Raw genomic sequence first — 18667 nt, forward strand, 5'->3', positions numbered from 1 at the left:
TGTCAGACGAGAAGCAGTGTCCGGGCAGCACCTGTTCCTGCTTTCAGGGAGAGCCGTTTCCCCAGCATTGCTCTGGAGCCCAGCAAGATGCCCGCAGTAGCTGCGGTTGAGGTACCCGGCTGGCTAGCTCTGCAATCCCCCCTGGATTTATTCTGGATGCTGGAATGAGTTTTTAGCGACTCTAATATCCTTAACGACAAAACCTCTGCTAAAACCCCCGTGCTCAGAAAGGCACAACACGCAGCTGGGGAACAGCATGTGACCTGCTTGGCAGCTGTCTCCCACAAAGAAATCATTAATCCGGTGTACCTGCTTACCTCCGCCAAAGTAATGAGAAATGCTGGGGTCAGAGGGCAGGGGACAGTGGGGCTGAGGGGCACGTGCATTTGGGCGCCTCTGTGTAAATCAGAAATTCAGGGGGCAACTGTTGTTTAAAGAGAAAGCGTTTTCCATCTGGCGGATGGGGCCGAGGCAGGAGTTTCCCTTAGCTGGCCAGGTGCTTAGAGCCCATACACGTGGATAAAAACCGTGCTGCTCCTGAGCACATCAGCGCAAAGACCACGCAGGTGGTGAAAGAATTAGCTCTGCCGGCGGTGGTGGGTGCTGCTTATATTTGCCCACTAAATCTGCGTCTGACTGTGGTGGTTTCCAGCAGCAGGGTGGAGCAGGTTTCCGATGGGTTTGATAGTTAATGTTTTGTACCGTCTGCCTTCCTGCGTCAGTCCTAGAGCCCTCTGAGCTGGAAGGGGCCCCAGTGGCTCAGCGGTTCCTGCCCTCTCCCCTGGAATTACGGCAGGGGTGAGTTTTCATTCTCCCTCAACCAGGCGAGTTCGGCTGGGTGACGTGCTGTGCCCTCTCCCCAAAGCTCAGCGTGTGAGCAGTTGGATCAGATCCCGGGAACGGAAATCATATTGGGCAGGGCCAAGCTCTGGTCGGAAAGCGCCCTGGGCAAGCCAGGGGGTACCCCATGTACGTCACGTCACAAATCAGGCCTTCTGCATCTCAGCCCAACCTTCGCCAGCGAACAGCCTGTTCCTGCAAGCCCCGCAGGGCAACCCGGCTGCCTGGGGACCTGGGTCAGGGTCTCACCAGCTGTTGTTGTGTGCTACGTAAATGCATCAGCAACGCCAAAGCTCCATGGCTGCAGGGCCAGGGCTCGGCTTTTCTCAGATGCATCAAACTCTTTCCTGGGCTCCCCCCGTCTAGCGAGGCTGCCCCCTGCCGGGGGAGGGGGTGATCAATCCAAAGCAGCAATGTGGGGACGTGCTCTGGGTCAGAGGCCTTGGAGCAGTCCCTGAGTGCAGGCTCTTGCCATCATGTCACTGGTACTTCAGCATCCCCAACCTGACTGAGAAACAAGCGGGTGATTCTGGCTCTTTGGAGGTGGGAGGCTGCCTTTCTCCAGCCCTACCCGCAAGCGTCCTCCCAGAAAAGCAATGGGACACTCCAGTTCCTGCCCAGTGCAGGACTGCTCTCTGAGGTTTGGTCTCCAGAGCTTTGGCTGTTGTTTAATGTCGAGCAGTGAAGGGTCATTGATTTCCTGCTGGGTTTTCCAGATACCTACCCTACGTTGTCTTGTATTTTATTTCATCTCTGGATACCTTGTTATATCACACAAAATTCCTCTCCCCCTGGGGCATAGGGTATTACTGTCTGGAGGTGAGCTGTGGGCAGCCCATTCTTGATGTGGGGGTCAGGAGGGCAATTTACCAAGGAAGGTCAGGCGGCTGATACAGGAGACTCTTTAGTCAGATGTGATGTTACTGAAATAGCCCAGCATCGCAAGTGTACCAGCAGAGGCATAGGGATGTTTGCTACACAGGGCTAAAGTCTCTCTGCAAATACCCTCTGTGATTTCCCTTGGCTGTAAGGTGTGATTCACCCTTCTGGGGCAGGGTTGCTCCTGGTCACCATCTATAAGAATTTACTTATTATTCTGAGCCGCAGTACAGACTATGGGGGTGTGGATTGTAGAGTGCGCTAGCGTGTTACAATCTAACTGCCCCACGTGGTGCGGACTAAAAGGGCCCCAGTTTGCATGAAGCTGAGAGAGGTCACATTAACGCAGTCCTGGGTACCTTTCGGTTTGTGCCAGCAGCATCCACGTGGGGCGGTTCGAGTGCCACGTTTCGGTGTGCTCTGTAATTGACATCCCTGTTGTCAGGCAGTGGCGTAGTATAGACTGGCCCTGTGTTTATGGGAAGCAATTTCGTCACAAGGCCTTAATTAAAAGTGTGTGTGGGGGGATAGCTCAGTGGTTTGAGCTTTGGCCTGCTAAACCCTGGGTTGTGAGTTCAATCCTTGAGGGGGCCATTTAGGGATCTGGGGCAAAAATTGGGGATTGGTGCTGCTTTGAGCAGGGGGTTGGACTAGATGACCTCCTGAGGTCCCTTCCAACCCTGAGATTCTATGATTCTATGAAAAGATCAACAACCAAAGTGGGGATTCTGATGGAAGGAGGAAGAACACGTCTCTTATTGAAAGGACAACAGGCAGGTGCCAGAGGATGGAGTGGGTAGCAGTCCTGGACACTGTGTGCTCGCTTAACCGTAGTTTGTTCTTGTGTGCAGCTTTGTTGCACTGCTTTAAAGTAAACACAGACGTAGTTTTTTAAAGCCACCATGCTTTTGATCAGGAGCCTGGAGTCGGAGGAGATCGGGCATGTCCTGCCTTCCTCTGGAATCCCCCTGCTTCTGTCCTAGGATGTGTTCCACTGTCAGAAGATCGGTGATCCTAAGGGCACGCTGCTGAGCACGGTCCAGCCCTTCCCTGCTCCCTCTTCACTTGCTGTTCACACCCTACACACCAGCCTCCTCCAGTTTAGTTGTTAACTTCTCCCTTCCCCTGAATATCTGTCCTGGCTGATTTTCTCCTCCAATATGTTAGCTCGACTGACTCTATCTGGAATTTCTCTGGTGCCTCCCCAAGTTTCTAACCTGTCTAGGTCCCTCGGTGTTCTTCCTGTCCTGCACTGGTACCCCAGTGGAGCGTTGGGCCTTCATTATTATGCGCTCTCCTCCGTGCCCTTCCAGACTCTGAATAAACATGTTAAAAATAGAGAGCTGGATGTTGCCAAGTGACCACCTTCATCACATTATTATTTAATAACGATTCTAATACTTTCTGTAAGCAGATCTCCAAGTGCTCAACGATTCTTGACCGCCTTGTAGTGCGGTAACGCCTTGGAGAGCCAGGCACAGGTCAGGCACTAGGCGCTGTACAAACCGAACGAAAAGCGGCTCCCTGCCCCAGCGAGCTCGCAGCCCAGCTGCATTCGTGAGTTTTCCTTCCGCCTTGTCTCACTACGAGCTGTTCTGCAACCACAAGGCAGGTGTTTTGTAAAGGCTGGGGGAGAGCTTTGAGAATCGGACGGTACAGCCTCTTCCTTGTAACGCTTATTTGTGATTTTTCAATAGATATTGAAATGTCCGTTGATAATTGTGACCCTATGGGTTTTTTTTTTTGGGGGGGGGGGGGAGGGATGGGTGTCTGCCCCACACAAGGCCTGAAAGGGCTAAGGGGGCCAGGTGGGCCAATTAACCGCCTCGGCTGCACCTGGAGGAGGAGCCAGGGAGCAATGAGGACTAATTAAAGAGGAGGCTCAGCTGCCCAGGGACAGGAGGGGCCTGTAGAAAGCCCAGTAGCAGAAAGCCGAAGGGGGCTGCAGAGAGAGAGAGGCTGCAGGGACACTCAGGGTGAGCGAAGGCAAGGTGGGAGTTAGCCCAGGGATACAGCAGTAAGGGTCAGGACTGTGCAGACCTTGACTGCTTGTTGTAGAGTCCCTGGGCTGGAAAAGGACTGGGTTCCCCTTCCAGCCACTGGACTGCGGGGCGATTAAGGGGCAGGGCAAGGAAAACCTGCCTGGGACAGTGGGTCCTGAGAGACTTGACACCCCGGAAGGAGAGGACTACAGTGACCAGTCCAGAGGGCCAAGCCCCCAAGCGGGAGCAACTGAGTCCCGAGAGAACGAGACTGAGGGTGACAGAGTGCAACTGCAGGAAGGGGTGTCAGCCTGGCAGAACTAATCCCTAAACCTGGCCAGAAGGAGGCGCTGTAGTGGTGAATAGAGCACCCTGTGGTAGGAGGGTAAATCAGACGGCTAAACGTCACGAGCCTCTGCAGAGTAGAACATATTTGCTAAGACTCCAGGACGCTGGACTGGAAGTAGCCAAGTTCTAAGCATCTGATCTGGGCATGCACAGATATCGTCGAACACTCGTACAGATTTCTTGGCTCTTCAAGGCAGCCTTATAGGGAGACAAGCTCTCCGCCTCCAAGCGGCGCCAGTCGGAATGGCACCTGCAGTTAGCTGTGGGGAGGGGGCGGTGAAAGGCGGCAGGAGTTAAACATAAAGCACAGGTGAGGCCAGCAATGAGCTGACTGTGACGGGTGATGTCTCAGGGGGGCTGAGGCAGAGCAGGAAGGGAGGGCTGCTTGTGGCCCATTGCTGGGTAACTGTAGCATTGCACTTCCCAGCTTGGCTGGGGAGTAGAGAAACCGCGGCAGTTGCACCCCGCACTTGATCTGGGTCGTAGGAGGACTGAAGCGGGATTAGCCGTCCCGGTTCTTCGGGAAGGTTCCAGGTGTGTGTGTAAGTGCCCTAAGGGGATTAAGGCACCTACGGAAGCTTGAATTTGGAAGCGCGAGGTGCCCATGCCGGTCTGTGGAGGCGGGCGGCTTAGAGAACCTGGTGCTGTAGGTCACCTGTGTGCACGGAGCACTCTCACGAGGGCGGGGGAGACGCTGCTGCATATTAATTGGAGCACAGTGACGCTGGGCTGGGGACGCCCTGAGACCGTGACCTCACGCTAGAGAGGGAGAGCAGCAGCTCAGGGCCACTGTGTGCTGACATCTAACCCAGCCTGCTTCGTGGCAGCTGAGCAGGGGGCCAGGTGGGCTGTGAACGTTGCACGGCAGAGAGGCCATGTTGGGTGGTTAGGCTGCTCTCGGGGGGCGGCGTTATGCTTATGGAGTATTGGAGTGATGGCACGAGCTGCCTGCTACGGACGGGGGGACACGGGCGTTCGTCAGGTGAGATGAGAGCAGTGACGCAGTCCTAGCTGCAATTGGCTTGGCTTGGGTTCGAAGGTGTGTGGCTGGAGGGTGCTGGCTGACGCCTTCCAAAGCGTTCGTGCAGACTCGAGCAGGGCCCCTCGCTGGTTGAACTGAAATCTCAATTCAACCAGTTTCGCCCAGTGCTCGAGGTTACTAGGCTTTTAGGAGGTGTTAGTTAGAATGCGTTAGCCAACGCCTCTCACCCGCACACCTGTAAATTTCCATAAGACGAGGCCTTAGAGCTTTGTGTCACATTAGCTGATTAACCAATTGGAAGATGACTTGCGTGGCTATTGCTTGTGGCGTGAACTGCTTCCATGCTCATGTCGCTCTAAGAAGCGACGATGGATCTGTTAAGCAGGGGTCTACAGCTCCCATCAGAGCCCCTCTCTCCCACGGCGCAACCCCTTCATCCTAGCTAGGTAGGGGAAAGGCCATGAACCAGGGAGAGGCCAGTCAGGCTTTGTGGGGAAGTTGTGGCTGCATGGCGAGCCAGGAGCTGGAGAGAAGCCTTGGGCTGAGTGGAAGGGCAGGAACTGTGCGTGGAGCCATATGTGGAACTGCCGGACATCACAGCTGGGTGAAGGTCTGAGTGGGACTTATGGGGAGCAGCAGCAGCTGGGCTGGGAGCCAATGCCCAGGGGCGCCAGTGAGAGACAGTAAGTGAGCCTCGCCTGGGAACCTGCAAAATTTGCTTGAATAGAGCCTGGGCTAAAGGGGGCACCCCCGGCACTGGGCCAGAAAAACCCTGACTCTTGATGGGACTGCCCCAGGGCCCGAACAGGAACCGCTGTGGTTCACTTTGAACTGTGACTGTCTACACCTCTGCACCCAGCGTATCTGCTGCTTTCCCCTTTGCTGCCAGCCGTAGGGAAACCTTTCCCTTCGCCGTGTGTCTGAGTGGTTACCGGGGCCGCCAGGGCTAGTCCCTACAAGGCCTAGCTGCTGGAGTTACGGTGCAGCCTGGCATGCTACTGGCACCTGCGGGGTTCGTTCTGCTCAAGCACTGAGCAGCCCCAATAAACACAGCACGTTAGACTGCGTGAGTGAATAATTCATGCTTTGCAGATGGATGGGTTGTGTTATAATAGCCCAGATCATTCACACTGCTGGTAAGGGCCTCGCCTGGAGTCCCTGTTGCTCCCTGACTGGCTGGCCGGGATTGCGAACAGCACAGTGTGACCCAGGAATTTCACAGTTGCGTAATCAGTTCTGGGAATACTCGGGCACATGAGTTAAAATCTCCCTCACTGGGGTATTCGTGCCGCTGCAGTGCAAAAGTTCCTGCGAAGGGAACACGCGAGTGCAGACCGGGTCAAATCACAACTTGATTTTGAATTTGAATCCCTTGTGAAAACCAACCCCGCTCCTCGGCTGTACCCAGGCTGAGCTCAGCCATGTGCACTGAGCCAGCGTCGCATGGCTGCCATGGGGCAGTCATAGGTTCCAAGGCCAGAAGGGACCTCTGTGGTCATCTAGCCTGAGCTCCTGGATAGCACAGGCCAGAAACCTGCCCCCAGGCAGTTCCTTTGGAACTGGAGCAGAGCTTTTAGAATAACTTCCAGTCCTGATTTAACAATGGTCGTGAACAGGACTGGCTGCTTTATTTAAAGATCTGTTCTCGTTCAAAGGGAATGATTGTCGGGCAGGTCTCTGCCAGAGGTCAGGCTCTGATCGCAATGGTCCCTTCCAGCCTTGGGATCTGGGACTGTCCCATGGCTGCCATGAGACCATTGCTCAGTGCACATATCGTCAGCAGCTGGAACGTGGTGACTCCACCATCACCATGGAAGTCGGCCGGGGCTGGGCCATGAGTGCGACAATCTGTTCGTAAACACACGTCCCGTTTTAACGCCATCCTGGGAGTCTCATGCCGGGTGGGGACATGTGCACTGAGGGTAGCTATAAAATATATGTGCTCTTATAGCGTCCAGAGGGCCCAGCAAGGATCTGAGCCCCGGTGTACTAAGTGCACTATACAAGAAAACAGCTCTTTGTTAAACCTGTTTCCCTCCACCTCCCCACACAGACACATCTCTGGGTAGTACTGTAAAGTGCCTCTAAAGGGTGTTTCTCAAAGTTTCACTAGTTTCTGTTGAGAGTTTTGTTTGGTGCGGTGACACAGGGCCCGGCAAGGGATAAGGTGTTAATAAAAGCGCCGTTCGCTGTTCCAATGCTCCATAGTTCTGTGTGATTTGGGGGTTTCATATCGTATTATCAGTGGCAGCTCTGGCTGTAACAACTACCGTGAAAAGTCGTCGTAACCTTTTATTAAATACACAGAAGGAAAAGCAGTTAGAGCTTCTGAAATGTAAAGTATTACATCAGGTTATCACTTAACAGGACCGCTTATTCCCTTTCCCTGTGGCAGCAGAGTCTCTTGTAGGAAGAAACCCTGTTTGGCAGCCTGTTGTCAGAATTAGAATGGTACTTTTGGGGAAGAGATGCCATTAGCTGGGCGGCAGCTTGTGCTCTTGCTGTTCTTGTACTTTCAATCCGATACCGTTTTCTTTAAGACAAAACAAGAGAAACACGCAAAAGGGGAGAGAAAAGAACAGCCCAGAGAAAAGGCAGCTTCTGTCTCTGGGGCTGACTTCCCTTGCAGCCTCGCTGCTGCAGAGAAGCACAGGGCCCAGCCCACGGTTGGCTCAGCCGCTCTGAGACCTGGCAAACCTGTACCATCGTTGGGCTGTTTAAGGTTGTTGCTTTTAGCTGCCTCTCTGGTCTCAGGCTCACCCTGGTAGCCATGATGGGAAAGCTCACTCCTTCCATCCATCCATCGCCAGCCCACCATCCGTCCCCTGCCTTGCTGTTCAGTGGTGCCTAATTCATGTCCAGTCACAGCACATTCTGGTGATTTCTATTCTAACAGTTCCTCCCGTTTCTAGACTCTTTCAGCTCGTTGCCATGCCAACCTGTGACTGTACCCGGAGCCTTGCAGACCCCTTACCACAGTTCTTGTAACTTAAACCAGTTGAAACACTTCAGCAAGCTTAAACGGTCTGTTTTAGTCAGCAAGGGCTGGAGACCATGTTCTGTCCCAGGCGGACAGCTTTGAACAACTTAGAATCATAGAATCATAGAATATCAGGGTTGGAAGGGACCCCTGAAGGTCATCTAGTCCAACCCCCTGCTCGAAGCAGGACCAATTCCCAGTTAAATCATCCCAGCCAGGGCTTTGTCAAGCCTGACCTTAAAAACTTCCAAGGAAGGAGATTCCACCACCTCCCTAGGCAACGCATTCCAGTGTTTCACCACCCTCTTAGTGAAAAAGTTTTTCCTAATATCCAATCTAAACCTCCCCCACTGCAACTTGAGGCCATTACTCCTCGTTCTGTCATCTGCTACCATTGAGAACAGTCTAGAGCCATCCTCTTTGGAACCCCCTTTCAGGTAGTTGAAAGCAGCTATCAAATCCCCCCTCATTCTTCTCTTCTGCAGGCTAAACAATCCCAGTTCCCTCAGCCTCTCCTCATAAGTCATGTGTTCTAGACCCCTAATCATTTTTGTTGCCCTTCGCTGGACTCTCTCCAATTTATCCACATCCTTCTTGTAGTGTGGGGCCCAAAACTGGACACAGTACTCCAGATGAGGCCTCACCAATGTCGAATAGAGGGGGACGATCACGTCCCTCGATCTGCTCGCTATGCCCCTACGTATACATCCCAAAATGCCATTGGCCTTCTTGGCAACAAGGGCACACTGCTGACTCATATCCAGCTTCTTGTCCACTGTCACCCCTAGGTCCTTTTCCGCAGAACTGCTGCCTAGCCATTCGGTCCCTAGTCTGTAGCGGTGCATTGGATTCTTCCGTCCTAAGTGCAGGACCCTGCACTTATCCTTATTGAACCTCATCAGATTTCTTTTGGCCCAATCCTCCAATTTGTCTAGGTCCTTCTGTATCCTATCCCTCCCCTCCAGCGTATCTACCACTCCTCCCAGTTTAGTATCGTCCGCAAATTTGCTGAGAGTGCAATCCACACCATCCTCCAGATCATTTATGAAGATATTGAACAAAACCGGCCCCAGGACCGACCCCTGGGGCACTCCACTTGACACCGGCTGCCAACTAGACATGGAGCCATTGATCACTACCCGTTGAGCCCGACAATCTAGCCAGCTTTCTACCCACCCTATAGTGCATTCATCCAGCCCATACTTCCTTAACTTGCTGACAAGAATACTGTGGGAGACCGTGTCAAAAGCTTTGCTGAAGTCAAGAAACAATACATCCACTGCTTTCCCTTCATCCACAGAACCAGTAATCTCATGATAAAAGGCGATTAGATTAGTCAGGCATGACCTTCCCTTGGTGAATCCATGCTGGCTGTTCCTGATCACTTTCCTCTCATGCAAGTACTTCAAGATTGATTCTTTGAGGACTTGCCTTTCATCACCTCGGACAATGCAGAGTGTAGGCCTCTGGACAGCTTCCCCCATACTCCTTCCTCAGGTGTCCTATCCCTGAGTGACAGTAGCCGTTAACCTTCTCGAATGTGCTTCATTCAAACGGTTTCTCTAATTTCCTGAGCATGTGTGTCCAGGATCGATCTGAAAGAGACATAGCTCTTCCTTCACAAGTCAAATGAAAGCTAACTTTTCTCTAAGATGATGTAATTGTGGCTTCCCAAGTGCAAAATCTATAATCAACTTAAACAGCAACAGTGTATTTACAGTGGGCTAATCCTGCCAGCCATTCCGAGGCAAAACCCCTTCAAAGCCATTGCAAATCTTGCTGAAGTGAGAATTGCAGGGTTTGGGCTAATTGTTCCGTGAAATTGGTTAGTCTCTAAGGTGCCACAAGTCCTCCTTTTCTTTTTATGGATACAGACTAACACGGCTGCTCCTCTGAAACCTGTCACTATTTAGAGTTCATGATTCAGAATTAACCCTTATATGGGTCAACACCTCACACTACACGCTATTACTCTACTGTCTTATAATGACACTGTAGCATGTTGCGTAAGTGGGTCAGACAAGATGATCGGAGCAGTCCGTGAATTCTGTTTGGGACTACTCTTTAGCGACCTACAGCCGCCCGATAGTACTGTGAGATGCCGCACTTGTGCGTATCTAAAGTTGTGTGATGCACAGGCGCCAACCCTGTGTGTACCCCGGGGCTGGAGCACCCACCAGCAGCACCCCATCCGCTCTCCCCCTCCCCCCCCCAGTGCCTCCTGCTCACCAGCAGGCCCTGCCGATCAGCGCCTCCCCCTCCCTCCCCACGCCTTCTGCCCGCAGCGATCAGTTGTTTCGTGGCGTGCAGGAGGTGCTTGGGCGGGGGGGTAAGAGGAGGGGCAAGGGCACAGCATGCTCGGGGCAGGGGGAGGAATGAGGCGGGGCAGGGGTGGAGCGGGGGAGGGAAGAGGCAGGGCGGGCCCGTGGAGGAAGGGATGGAGTAGGGGCAGAGCCGGAGGTCAAGTACTCTCCGGCACATTGGAAGGGCGGTGACGTGGTCAGATTGGGCATTTTAAGGCATAAGAGAGCATCAGGTAATTAAGGCCATACAGTGGGGTGTGTACGGGGGTCAGAGTTAGAGTTGCACATTCCGTGTTGTCAGCTGCTGATTTCTGTGTGATTAAATGTTCATCCAGAGCGTTCCGAGAGCATAGGGCAGCCATTCGGGGGCGCTAAGTTTGGAGGTGCTAGGTGAGAGCTGTCGCAGGCAGCTGGGAAGTATGCTCCACGATTAAAACGTGAATGCCCTTAACCCTGGAAAAGACAACTTGGAATACAGGAGCTTTTTCCTTTCCACTTGGGGGAGGCCGCTCCCTTTGGCCCTCAGAAGTTCTGGGTGTCACACACAGAGAGACACAGAGTAAGGATGGAGATCTGCTTGTCCCAGCCCACTGCTTTCGGACAGAGGGCCCAGCTGATGATTGTGACAATCCCATGAGCTCTTTCTTCTTATTAGCCGACTGTTACTCTGCACGATGGCCTCTCCGAGGGCAGTCTCTGGTCAAGCTACCATCAAGCTGTGTAGCTGCAGAGTTCTGCAGGGTCTAATAAACTGTGACTGCTTCGTGGTGAATGAACAGAACAGGGCAATGACTGAGTGATCCATCCCACACAATGAAACACTGTAAGTATTCAGATGACAGAATGAGGAGTAATGGTCTCAAGTTGCAGTGGGGGAGGTTTAGGTTGGATGTTAGGAAACACTATTTCACGAGGAGGATGGTGAAGCACTGGAACGGGTTACCTAGGGAGGTGGTGGTTTTTAAGGTCAGGCTTGACAAAGCCCTGGCTGGGATGATTTAGTTGGGGATTGGTCCTGCTTTGAGCAGGGGGTTGGACTAGATGACCTCCTGAGGTCCCTTCCAACCCTGATATTCTATGATTCTATGATCCCCTGCTGTCCGCTCCCCACATCTGGCAATCGGAGGTATAGGGATACTCAGAGCATGGAGTTGTATCCCTGACTGTCTTGGCTAATAGCCATTGATGGACCTATCCTCCATGAATTTATCTGTTGAACCCAGTTATACTTTTGGCCTTCACAACATTCCTTGGCAACAAGTTCCGCAGGTTGACTGCGCTTTGTGTGAAGAAATACTTCCTTTTGTTTGTTTTAAACCTGCTGCCTCTGAATTTCATTGAGTGTCCCCTGCTACCTGTGTTATCTGAAGGGTTGAAAAGCACTTTCACTTTCCCCACACCATTCGTGATTTTATAGACCGCTATCATATCCCCCCTTAGTAGTCTCTTTTCCAAGATGGACAGTCCCGGTCTTATTAATCTCGCCCCGTATGGAAGCTGTCCCATACCCTTAATCATCTTTGTTGCCCTTCTCTGCCCCTTTTCCAATTTTAATGTGTCTTTTTGGAGATGCGGCGACCAGAACTGCACACGCTATTCAAGGTGTAGCCATACCATGGATTTAGTAAGTGCTGAGCTACACCCGAACTTGCAGTGAAATAGCAAACGCCGCTTTAATTCACCCCTCTTGATTTTGGTGCGGACACCCTGCAGGTGTCCTAATTTGATTTTGCTAAGATTCAAGCAGCTGTCCCCATGCAGATTTGCATTGAAATAACAGCTCTTTCGTTATTTCAGTGCACACTTGTGACTGGTCCAGCCCTACAGCCTAGTTACACCTGTGCAAACCCACTGAAGAGATTCCACCGGTGTTAGGCATGCTGTGAATTGAAGAACCTCTGTTTCTCGGGATGAAGCATCAGAAGGAGACACGCCAGCATAACACCTATTCCAGGGAAGTTTGCGGGGCTGGTAGTTGGAATAAAATAATGCCTTTACTTGTAAATGTGACAGATTTGATACCAAGATCACTGAGTCACAGCTATGGAATCTCATGATGCCTTTTTTAGTCACTTTCTTTAGTAGAGCCACAGTTGAAGCCAAAAGGACGCAAACCCCACAAACAGAATTCTGTTGCATGTCGGTCGGCTTTAGTAGGCACAAACTCCCATTGAGTTAGTGAGGAGTCTGTGAGCAGTTACAGGGTACTTGGAATAGTCGAGTGTCTGAGGATAGAGATCAGATTTGAAATGGGCCGTTTACTGACAGTCTTGGCAACAGCAGACTTCTCCCTTGTGCCTTGATGAAACAGGCAGTGGGGGGTGTGTGTGTGTGTTGGGGGAAGGGTACAGTTTTCGTCACCAGCTCCAGTTTAGGTTTGTGCTGAGTAATGTACAGATAAATATTCTTGCTCCAGCCTGTGTTTCTGGTAGGGCTGGCTCACTCACTCACCATGTTTAGCATATGCATGCCTGTAGTAAATTAATTTTTTGATCTGATTAAGATATTCACCACCTAACTGTTTCAAATCCTTTAAGTCTGTAGCAAATGCCAGTGACCCCGAGAGCTCAGAGAACAATTCCAGAGCCAGACAAGGGGGAGAGGTTAGGAACATCTTTGCAATTCACCAAGGGATGCATTAAAGTGCATTTTCATAGATTCATAATTTTTAAGGCCATCGATGTGTGAGGCAGTGGAGATGCTATCTCCTCTCCGCCAGGCATCTTCTCTGCAGTCAGTCTGAATGCTTGCTGGTCCAGACTGACTCCAGCCATCCTCGATGCTACGAACCGGGTGAGGTGCTGTCCTCTCCCTAGGTCTGCGCCGGTTTGTTTGGAAACCTCCACTGAGAAGCACTGATGTCAGCACAGGAATAATACAGGACCGGCAGAGATTGCAAATGTTGCTAGCCATCCTCTAGTCAAAGGAATACACCTAGTGGTTAGAGATGAATGAGGATGGAGGAATCTCACTAGCAAAATCCAAAGGCAGTCTTGATGTATCACATACTTACATGATCCCCCTCACCTCCCAATCTTTACTCTGTTTATCTTTGCACATCCCAGTGAGGCAGGGAAGAACCATTACTCTGGGGCACAGAGACGCTAAGTGACTTGCCCAAGAGCAGGGCAGGGATTTGAACCCGGGTCTCCCAAGTTGAGGGCTAGTGCCCTAACCACTGGACTGGCCCTCCTCTCCTGGGAAGAGAGCTGGTGTGGAGCCCAACTGCCCTGGAAGGGATGGGAGGGGGAGGCCGATTGCAGCGTGAAATGCAGGGCTCTGCAGTGTCCCAAACCTGGATAGGGATGGCCAGGGCCGGCTCTACAGGTTTTGCCGCCCCAAGCAGTGAAAAAACCTGCCACCACGGCCGGCGGAACGGAGAAGCTGCCGCCAAATTGCCGCCACGGCGGAAACGCTGCCGCCCCTTGCGAACCACCGGCCCAAGCACCTGTTTGGAGCGCTGGTGCCTGGAGCCGGCCCCGGGGATGGCCACCCTTTTCTGCGGGCGCAGGAGAAAACACCGAGCGTTGGGCGCCCTGGCTGTTTCTGCTCCCGTCCACTGGTTCGCAGGTGATTTCTGCCCCAGAACCTGGGCGATCGGTGCTGATGGGGAGGAGCAGGGGGGTTGTGATGGTGAAAAGGTGCACAATCTCCGCTCCTTTCGGGCCGTACCAATGAGCCGGGTGGGTTACCAATGCCACTGTGTCTTTGCAACAAGCCGTTAAGGATGGCACCTTGCAGACTCCTAGCAAACGCGTCTGGGTCCAACTTCCTGCTCAGCTCCGAGTGTGGCATGCTGCAGAAATGAATTTTCTGCCTCCGGTTTGCTGAGGAGACAATTACGCTGTGGTCATTTCCTGAGTTCTGTGAGCTCTGCAGTGGGAAGGGTGTTCAGTCTGTCTCCCACCCTTATCAGGGTGTGGGGCTCTCAGATGAGTGGCAGCTGCTCTAGCCCCTGGAGATAGGAATGTTGTCCATCTGATTAGCGGCTTTAAATATCCTGCATCCCCCCTGGGGAAGCGAGTAATCTTGGTTGTACCCAGGGTGTGTTTTCCTCCACTGGACAATCTCAGCAGGTTCTGCAGAGGTCTTAAGACGTCTTTGCTGTTCCTTGTGGACCAGAGCTGTGGTGGTGGAAATCATGGCACTCCTACTCTGCCTGCAGTCCAAGAATAACTGGGCAGCTCGACTAAAATGACCAGTGGTGCAAAAGTTGGTGGTGACATTTCAAATTGTTGTCGTCAGGCTTCAGATTTAATGATCTGCTGAGATGGACGAGGGGAGTTCGTGCCGGTCTTCAAACCGGTCCTTCCTGCTACTGGCAGACTCCTACAGCTCTGCCTCTGATTCCCACAGGAAAGTTTATTTCCACAACCTTCAGCGACAGCTGGTTAATTCCCATTTTAAAAGAGAGTTTATAGCATGCAGGCCCTGATTGGGCAGCCTGTGAATGCGGCTACCGAGCCCCACTGAGTACTGGCTCAAGGCAGAGCCTGTTGGGAAATGGGCAAATCTGTCCCTTCCATGCTTGCTGTAGTCTGGGAGATAAATGAAGATGTTAGTAGTGGGGATTGCCATAGGCACTACCGGAGCAAGAAGTGATCGGTGATCAGGGGAACTGTGTGGCGCGAGACCGAGAAACAGTGCAGTCGGATAAGAATGACGTTTCCTTGGAATGCGCAGCATGGCTGCTCAGGTCGGTCCCTGGAGCACTAGAAAAAGCTGCTTAAACATACAGACACTCATTTATCTTCCTGGTATCCCTTCCTGAAACAGAGCCACGGTTCGGAGAACTTCCCTTCTAGCACATATGGTCAAACCCCTCCCGTCTTGTGACTGGCAGAATCCCCTGAATAGGCATGAAGAATAAATGGACAAACCCCAGCAGCGCCTTGGGGTGTGGGTGGGGTTAGGTGATGAACCCTGGGCAAGTGGGCAAAAGTGCTTGTGGACAAACAGTGGACGGACTCTCCATCGCTGACCATGTTTAAATCAAACTGGATGCTTTTCTCAAAGCTCTGTTCTAGGAATCCTTGTGGGGCAGGTCTCTGGCTTGTGTTAGGCAGGAGGCCAGACGAGATGATTACAATGGTCACTTCTGCCTTGTAATCAATGAAGAACTGATCTCCAAACCTGGAGCTGGGAGAGAGTTTCCCTGGGGTATGCTGGCAGGGGCGTGGCCGTACTGTCCCCTTCTCTGGGAGCACTGAGCTGGGATTGCATGTTAGGCTCCATGGCTTTTATCCTGCGGCTGTGTGGGGGTGTGGCCTAGGCACTGGTTGGCATTGGACCCATCATGCCGGTCTTTTCCATATTCCGTACTTTTTCATCTGCCCTGGGAGCCGGCTGTTTGTCAAATGCCAGAGCAGCTGCTCACTTCTCGAGAGCAAATAGAGCTGAGCCCTGAACTAGCCTGTTTTGGACTCTTGATCAGCTGTTATCTGCTGGTGGGGAAGGGTGGCCTCCCTGGCACTGATTGGAAGTCAAGAAGTGTAGTTTCAGTTCCCGCCCTAGCCACAGACTCCATGTGCACTTGGATAAGTCACTTTATCTCTCTGGCCTCAGTCCCTCCTGTGTGCAGTGGGGATGATAATCCTTCCTTTCACCCTTCGTTTGGTCCATTGAAACAGTCAGTTCTGTGGCACAGGGCGATCTTTCGCCATGTGGCTGTACGGTGCGTTGGACCAGGCTTCCAGGGACTGTCGTCATAAAAATAACTGTCTGAAAGGTTGATGCAACTTGTAGCTTACCACTGGAGCTGCGAACGAGTGTCCTAACTAGAGTAACATGGCAGAGAGAGATTTCAGCTTAGGGATTTTCCTATGCTGAAACATTTGCGGACTCCAGCCTGTGCACGGGGAGCCAGGCGTCACTGCAGAAAACAAGACAGCACTGATCAGGACTGAAAGAGCCCCTTAGCTTTCTCTCGTTCCTTCATGTAACGAGGATTTTAAAATGGAGTCATGCACGCTCCTCCTGTGGTTGCCGTGGTTATTCTTGCGAAGTCAGGAAGTGCAGCCTTTCCACTTTTCCTCCGCTCTCCTGTGCATGTTTTTTATTCCTCCTGTAAGTGTCAATGTGCAGGTTAATGCTGTGAAATGTAGCCCATGAAGATACAAGATGGGCCCTATTGCAGACTTGCCAGAACCTTCCCTTTGTATTTCCTGACTTGCATCTGCCATGATATTAGATGAATATACGTTTTTTGGGGTCTAATACATTGAATGTGCCTGTCATGGGGCATGCCTGCTCTACAGGGGCTGGGGCACATGACTTATGAAGAGAGGCTGAGGGAACTGGGGCTATTTAGTCTGCGGAAGAGAAGAGTGAGGGGGATTTGATAGCAGCCTTCAACTACCTGAAGGGGGGTTCCAAAAAGGATGGAGCTCGGCTGTTCCCAGTGGTGGCAGATGGCAGAACAAGGAGCAATGGTCTCAAGTTGCAGTGGGGGAGGTCTAGGTTGGATATTAGGAAAACCTTTTTCACTAGGAGGGTGGTGAAGCACTGGAATGGGTTCCCTAGGGAGGTGGTGGAATCTCCATCCTTAGAGATTTTTAAGGCCCGGCTTGACAAAGCCCTGGCTGGGATAATTTAGTTGGGGATCAGTCCTGCTTTGAGCAGGGGATAGGTCTAGACGGCCTCCTGAGGTCCCTTCCAACCCTGATAGTCTATGATACAGTGCCCCCTGCTGGCCGAGTGTGGCACTGCAGGCACTCCCTGCCTCAGTTTTCTCTCACCTAGGTTTTGTCTGTCCTGGAGATTCACACAGCTCAGTTCCCAAGCTCCAGCCACTCTGAGTTCAATCCCCTCTCACGGTCACAAGTCCAAACAAACACCAAGTACTTTCTCCCCACATGGGCTCTTTCCACTCCTTTCTGAGTTATCTTTCAGGCTCTGGCTCTGGAATTCAGCCCTGGCTCCCAGGTTCCTTCCCTGGAGTCCCCTCAGCTTCCTGCAGAGCCTAGCACAGGGCCTTTGACAACTGCCTGCCCACTCTCCAGGTTTCCACCCTGAGTTCAAGCCCTTTTAAAGAAATCACCCAGCTGATCAGGACTGGATGGGGGTTGGGGTTGCGGGGGGGCGGGAAGGGGTGGAGGGGTCAGTTCATCCAGCACAGCAGGTGTGGCTAAACTCAGCTACTCTGAAAGGGACATGGCCTCATCCTCAGATGTAGGCAATTTACTTGCTCTGATCTAGAGTGAATAAGTCACTGGGAAGATTTCTGCTAAACTCCTTTTAATCATAGAATCATAGAATCATAGAATATCAGGGTTGGAAGGGACCCCTGAAGGTCATCTAGTCCAACCCCCTGCTCGAAGCAGGACCAATTCCCAGTTAAATCATCCCAGCCAGGGCTTTGTCAAGCCTGACCTTAAAAACTTCTAAGGAAGGAGATTTTAAATCAGATCTATAAATATTCACTGACAAAACAAAACTTTAAGAGAGAAATGCAGGTAGCAAAGAATTTCCCATGCAAAGCAGGTGAGTTATGAAGCAGCAGCCAGTCAAACTGCCCAGAGCAGCAGCAGCTCCTCTGTTCCCAGCGCTTCTGGTTGGACTGGTGGAGAGCATGGAGCGAGCTCCTGGAGCCAAGCGTTAGCAGGGTGATGCCATTTTCCCAGTGCACGAAGCTAGGATGGGAAAGTGACTTCTTAGGGTACAATAGAATCATAGAATATCAGGGTGGGAAGGGACCTCAGGAGGTCATCTAGTCCAACCCCCTGCTCAAAGCAGGACCAATCCCCCATTTTTGCCCCAGATCCCTAAAAGGGCCCCTCAAGGATTGAACTCACAACCCTGGGTTTAGCAGGCCAATGCTCAAACCGCTGAGCTATCACTCCCTGCAGAGACAACAAGCTGCAAGACAGGAGGGAACGCTAGAAGGGTGCTTGTTCTTTCAGCTTTCCCTCATCCGAGACACACACAACGTGGCAGAAAGCGATGAGTGTTGGCTCGATTACCCCGTTCTGTTGCACCCATTGAGCTCTAATGTGTTGATACGGATCCGTTCAAAGAGTGCAAATGCCACATACAAGGACCTGAAAACTGGCCACATGGAGCTTCCCTGTGCATGGCCCTGGTGCTGCGGGGACAGGTCGGTAATGGGATCCTGGTCCAGCTTCTTCTGCTGGAGTTGCTATGCCTGTGTGCACTGTCGCTGCACACCATGAGCCCAAAGGCCGGACATCATAAAAATCCCCAGTTCCTCATCCGAGCACAGAAATGGGAGATCTCAGCCCTCCTGACTCACAGCACGAGCCAATGACTAACTGCTGGCTGGGTTAGAAAGACCCTTCCCCTGTAGGTGGGTTACTGTGTAACTGTCCTTTCCAGGGGTTTGACACCTCCCTCT

General features: G+C 52.1%; 1 protein-coding gene across 1 annotated transcript in view; it reads left to right on the forward strand.

Moving 5' to 3' along the window:
* Positions 1 to 18667, forward strand: part of ESAM (endothelial cell adhesion molecule) — a 93461-nt gene that overhangs the window by 15242 nt on the left and 59552 nt on the right. The gene's annotated exons all lie outside the window — the stretch shown is intronic.

This window comes from Eretmochelys imbricata, chromosome 22 (genome assembly GCF_965152235.1).
Source record: "Eretmochelys imbricata isolate rEreImb1 chromosome 22, rEreImb1.hap1, whole genome shotgun sequence".
Taxonomy (NCBI): domain Eukaryota; kingdom Metazoa; phylum Chordata; order Testudines; family Cheloniidae; genus Eretmochelys; species Eretmochelys imbricata.